This window comes from Octopus bimaculoides, chromosome 2, assembly GCF_001194135.2.
Source record: "Octopus bimaculoides isolate UCB-OBI-ISO-001 chromosome 2, ASM119413v2, whole genome shotgun sequence".
Taxonomy (NCBI): Eukaryota; Metazoa; Mollusca; class Cephalopoda; order Octopoda; family Octopodidae; genus Octopus; species Octopus bimaculoides.
In genome coordinates this window covers 76,496,400-76,502,590 of record NC_068982.1, presented here as the reverse complement: position 1 = coordinate 76,502,590, position 6,191 = coordinate 76,496,400, and the positions used below count along the sequence as shown (strand labels likewise).

Below are 6,191 nucleotides of genomic sequence, written 5' to 3'. Positions count from 1 at the left end.
TATATATATATATCAAGAGAGAGAGACAGAGGAGAAAGAAGGGAGACAGAGAGAAGGGGAGAGGGGAGAGAGAGAAAACTAAATCAATTAAGGTCGAATTTCCAGTTGAAAGGCAGACGGGGCATATAGTAGTCTCGTCTTGATTAAGTTCACTCTGCTATAGAGACTCGGTTCTCACTCGAAGCAGTTCTTCTCACTCTATCATAATCCTGTACCAGTTACTGTCTTGAGAAGGGTAGAATTCACTGGCTGTCTTGAATTCGATAGACTACACTGGCACGAAAGGAAATGTCTTGCAATTATTAGGTTCAGTTTTCTAAGTTCGGATTTCAAACACCATAAATGTAGGTGCTTCATCACTGCCACAGCCACTGGCCGAAACAAATGGAAATGAAAGATATAGATAGAACTCGTACAACCAGCTGTTACTCGCGATGAAGTAAGGTGTGACAACAGGCGCCATACTTTTGTTAATTTTTTTAATCGCCCGTGTAGTCACGAGCTTAGATAGAGAATTTCTTGACCTCCAGTAGAACATCCAGAATGTGACATTAGATGGGAAGTGATAGAGAGAGAGAGAGAGAGAGAGAGAGAGGTGCGGAAGGGGTACATTAGCACTCAGCTGGTGCTCAGTTGCAGCTGAGTAGACTGAAACAATGTGAAGTACGTTTTTCAAGGACACAATGCGCCGTCTGGTTCAGTAATCGAACCTCCGACATGATGTTCATAAACCAAACACCTCAACCTCTTAGGCTACGCTCTTACATTCAGATAAAATATATATCAGTGACATATTGTGGCCGATTTAATCGCTTACACCGTCTGGAGTGAAAAAGTTGCCCTTGAACCAATCAAATGAAGTAATTGTTTTGGTTATAATGTATGAAGTACTTCCGATGCATGAGTCACAGAAAAAAGCTTAAGTGTTATAACATTTCATTTTAATCCCCCTCCACACACACACACACTACAGGCTCGTAACAGGAAACGACCAAATAAAGTCAGACACGATTTCCATCGGGATATCGAGATGTCCCTGAAAAAAACCTTGAACATGCCAAAAGTCCCTATTCATCATTTAAAAATATCTAAACATTCATATGAACTACATTTATGTAGTTGAAAGTGTATTTTATGATTTAAAAAAATCTGAAGTTCAGACAGATTTATTGTAATGAGAATTAATTTTTTTTCTAATTATGGAACAACGCCTGCACTTTTGGGGGAAGTGGGCAAGTCGATGACATCAACCCCACTACTAGACTAGTATTTCATTGGATGTAATACAAAGTCGACTTCGATAGGATTTGAACTCAGAATGTAATGAATCGGAATGAATATTGCGAAGCATTTTCTTTCGGATGCTCTTTAATTCCTCCAGCTCGCAGCTCTAAAAAGAATTAATATTGAGAGAAATCCAACATCTTTGTCATCGGCAAGTTATGGGAGGTAATTCTGGGTGTGTTTCCCTCTATTAGGTTTCCTTAATGGAATTGTAATCTTTCATAATTTTCCGAATCACAAGAGATCGATTTGCTAATCAAATGCACAAAATCGTACAATCGTTCGCGTTTAGCAAAAGTATTGATGTTGTAAACTAGTACGTTCAATAGACAGGTTTTGAAGATGAGCATGTTCTGAAGAAGAGAAAAAAGTGCTGGAATGAAATGTATTTTCAGCGGCAAGAGGCAATAAAGGTCCGCATAGTAACTAGCAGAATCGCTGTCCTACAAAATGCGTTATGGCATGTGATGGCGTTCTTTTATGCCCGTGTTTAAATCCCATCGTGGTCTTGTTTGCATTTTCTCTCCCCAACATCAATAAAACAAGTACTTGATCGAATTCACCAATACTTCGTCACACCGGCAATTTACAAACATTGTACCAAGATCAGAACTCAATAGAATAGTAATGGATATCACTAATCACCTGAAAGGTCATAGAATAACACAGCAATAGTGCAATAGGTTAAATAAATTACAATATATGTTTCTGTCTCACGAGGTTCTGGGTTCAAAATCCGTGAGACAACCTGTATCTTTCTTTCTTATGCGGGTAATTAATGTGGTGAACTGGCAGAATCGTTACCACATCGGGCAAAAAATGATTAGCAACACTTCTTCTTGTTCTGAGTTCAAATCCCGCTATGGTTGACTTTTCCTTTCATCATTTCGGGATCCATAAAAGAAATGGGATCTTTATCTTATCTTTGCCTTTCATCCTCTCGCTGTCGATATAATTGACTAACCTTCTCCTACTAAAATCGGCTCACGTTCAGAGAGAATGTTGTGAACTCTTACACACCATGGTAACTGGAAAACCGGCCTTATGAATCATGGGGCTCAAGAAAAATAATTAAAAAAATGGAGTGATTATTTTGTGTGAGTATTTTCACTAAATTATATCTACAATCTATAAATTTTAGTATTGCAGTAATGAGATATTAATTATGTGATGCATTTTAATTTCGATTTCTGTGTGAAAACGTTCTATTAATAATTAATAATTTCTACTTCCAGATCCGATCTCTTTTATTTATTTATTTATTTATTTATTTATAATTTTTGTAACTAATAAACCGTTATCACTACCTTTAACAAATGAAGTCGAAAACTTTGTTTCGATTCCTCTAAGAGCTGTTATTTTAAGAATCGATTGGCTATTGATAATTTTAGCTACATAAGTATTACATTCATTAATGAAGGGACTACTGAGTCGGTTGTGACAGTTATTGCTGCTGTTGTTGCTTATCACCGGTTCAGCCTTAAGAAATGATACTCTCAGTTTTTACTTTAGCAACGAAGTACACAGAGGACTATATCTAATATGTCCTTCTTTACGATGGTAGGGTGAGGTTTGTGGGAAATTTGACCGGTATTTCCAGCAGGTCGAGCGACCTTGTAGAGTCTTCTCTGTTCAATTGTAGTTACAGGAATAAATTACCATAACAGCAGTATGGTGATTCAAGTTCGAAGTCAGTAGCAGTAATATTTTCCGTAATAATCGATCTGGATTATTAAAACAAATGAAATATGTACCCAACTACTGACACATTAGAGTAGAATTGTTGCACTGCACCCCACCCTTAAATAATTGGGTTTATATTTATTATAAAAATTATTTTCATATTCTTGTAATGGTGGTGGATTGGCAGAACAAATTGCAGTTAACTATCAGATTTCCTCTTCTTAAACCATGTAATGCAGTGAGCTGGCAGAAACGTTAAAGCGTTGGGGAAGATAACATATTACATCTTGTAAAGTGATTTTGTGTTCTGAGCTCAAAATTATGGTGAGCTGGTGGGAAGTGTTTATCAGTATTTCGTCCGTCCTTACGTTCTGAGTTCAAATCCTGCCGAGATCGACTTACCCTTCATCCTTTTGGGGTCGATAAAATAAGTACCAGTTGACCACTGGGGTCGATGTAATCAAAATTATACTCTCCCCCGAACTTTCAGGCTGAAATTTAAAACCAATATTACAATATGTTGCCGTCCCCTTAGGTTCGGTTCCTCGCTTAAATATTTTCCCATTATTTTCACGTTACTTGGCAATGCATGAACGTCAGAACATCCCCTTTTAAAAAAATTTGGGGCTTTTACTTTTTGGAAAGATTTGCTTTATGTCTAAAATTGCTTCCCACTTTCTTCTTACTTTTCTCTCTCCTATCTCATCGACTTGCCCTCTCTGTTTTCTTTTCACCATCTCCTCTCTTTTCTGTCTCTCTTTCTCCTTCTCTTTCTCTTTCTCTCTCTCTATTTGTTTCTCGCTCTTACTCCTCCGAAGAAACAGATGCTGATTGATATCTGTTAACACGCACTTACAGACACTCATGCTCTCACACACAAACACACACACACACCACACGTACGCACGCGCACACACACACACCACACGCACGCATATACAGACACTCACACACGAACACTTACAACCACAAACGCACACACGTACACACACGCGCATAGGTATACGCAGGCATCAGACACGCACATACACACGAACACACAAACACACACTCGCACACATTGGTAAACACACACGCATACACACACACACATACAAGCATAGTTATGCGCACACACACACATGCATACATACGCGCACGCACACACACACAAACGCACACACACATGTAACATACGCGCACATTCCACAAAGTCAATTGCGCCTCCACCTCCTCAGCCGCCACCACCTCCACCGACGCAACCACTACAGCAGTATTGTAGCCGTTACCCTCCCCATCTCCCCCCACCGATACTCAACTCTCAAGTTAATTAATTCTTTATTGATTTAAAAGTCTCAACCATTTTGTTGATTTTACGAAACTATTGGATCGCTTTCACTGTAAACCACCGTTGCCATGGAAATGAACGTTAACCTTTCGCACTTGTGTGCGTGTGTATGTGTGTGTGCATGTGTGTGTGTGTATGTGTGTGTGTGTGTGTGCGTGCGTGCGTGTGAATAAATTACTCGAGGGTGAATTTACAATGACGTTTCGACTCCAGTGTATGCCTGACTGTATTCATTTCTCATTTCTGTATATACATACATACATGCATACATATACATAAATATATGTGAGTGTGTGTGTGTGTGTAAATGTATGTGTATATATATGTGTGTGTGTGAGTATAGATTTATGACACACACACACACACACACACACACACACACACACACACACACACACACATATATATATATATATATATATACACACACACATATATATATATATATATCAGGTCGTCAAGTTTGAAATTTGTAGTAAGGTATACGGTAAACTTTGACAGCTGCTCATTTTGCGCCATTATTATATTTGAAAATCTTTATTTTTTGTTAGAAAGCTGACACATCTATTTCTTTATTCTAACTCATTTTGCGCTTTATAATGTATTTATAAATCGTTTTTGTTAATTTTGTTTAGAGATAGATAATTTATACAGTTTTGAAATAAGAGTTCCTTCTTGGAAATACAGCATCACATAGAGCTAGGAATATTATTGGAATATTTCATTCTATTGTTATTACACAGCAGACAGTATCAAATTGGTTTTCACAATTTCGTTCTGGTAACTTTGACCTCAGAAATGAGCAACGCGGTCGACCAGATATAAAGGTGGATAATGACGAACCGAAAACCACCGTCAAGTCAGATCCATCTCAAAGTGCCCGTAAATTATCGTTGCTGATTGGTGTTAGCAAGCAAACAATATTGACTCACCTAGTTCAAATTAGTAAAGTGAAAAAGTTGGATAAGCGGGTTCCACAGAAACTCAGTGAAAATCAGAAACAGCAACGTTTGGAAGCCTGCATTATGCTACTTTCTCGTCACAAAAATGAATCATATTTGAATGGAATTGTAACATGTGATTAGAAATGGATCCAGTACAATAACTGTAAACGTTCAGTACAATGGTTGGACAAAGACGAGTCACCAGAACACAGTCCAAAAAGCAAAATTCATCAAAAGAAGCTGATGTTGTGTGTTTGGCGGTCTGGTGCAGGTGTGATCCATTATGATTTCATTAAACCTGGCTCATCATTCACGGCAGAAATATACTGCAGCCAACTGGACCAAATGATGCAGAAACTTTAAAAAAAACAAAGACGGCCTAGGTTAGTGAACAGATCCACTCCTATTTTATTGAAAACAACGCTAGACCAGATATTGTAAAAATGACATTGGCGAAACTACGGGAGTTGGAGTTGAAAGTTCTCCATCATCCACCATACTCACTTGATCTTGCCCCCACTGACTACCACTTCTTCCAGAATTTGGATAACTTTTTGATAGGATAAAATTAAATTCCAACGATGCTGTAAAACAGGCCTTCCAAGATTTTATTGACTCTAGATTGCCAAGCTTTTACAGTTCCGGGCTGGACAAGCTACCGCTGAAACGGCAAAAGTGTCTTGACAATATGGGTGCATACTTTGATGAATAAAACTATTCCTTGTATTTATAAGACATTAGCGAACTTTTTCTTTTCTACAAATTTCATACTTGACGACCTAATATATGTATATATACATACAAACATACACACACACATATATATATATATGTGTGTGTGTATGTTTGTATGTATATATACATATATTAGGTCGTCAAGTATGAAATTTGTAGAAAAGAAAAAGTTCGCTAATGTCTTATAAATACAAGGAATAGTTTTATTCATCAAAGTA

At 37.7% G+C, this 6,191-nt stretch overlaps 1 protein-coding gene and 1 pseudogene across 3 annotated transcripts in view; one reads left to right on the top strand and one right to left on the bottom strand.

The window, feature by feature from the left end:
- LOC128247066 (histone-lysine N-methyltransferase SETMAR-like) overlaps positions 1 to 5,941 on the top strand; it is a 54,203-nt pseudogene extending 48,262 nt beyond the window's left edge.
- Positions 1 to 6,191, bottom strand: part of LOC106869685 (putative amine oxidase [copper-containing]) — a 491,890-nt gene that overhangs the window by 316,151 nt on the left and 169,548 nt on the right. The window lies entirely within an intron of this gene.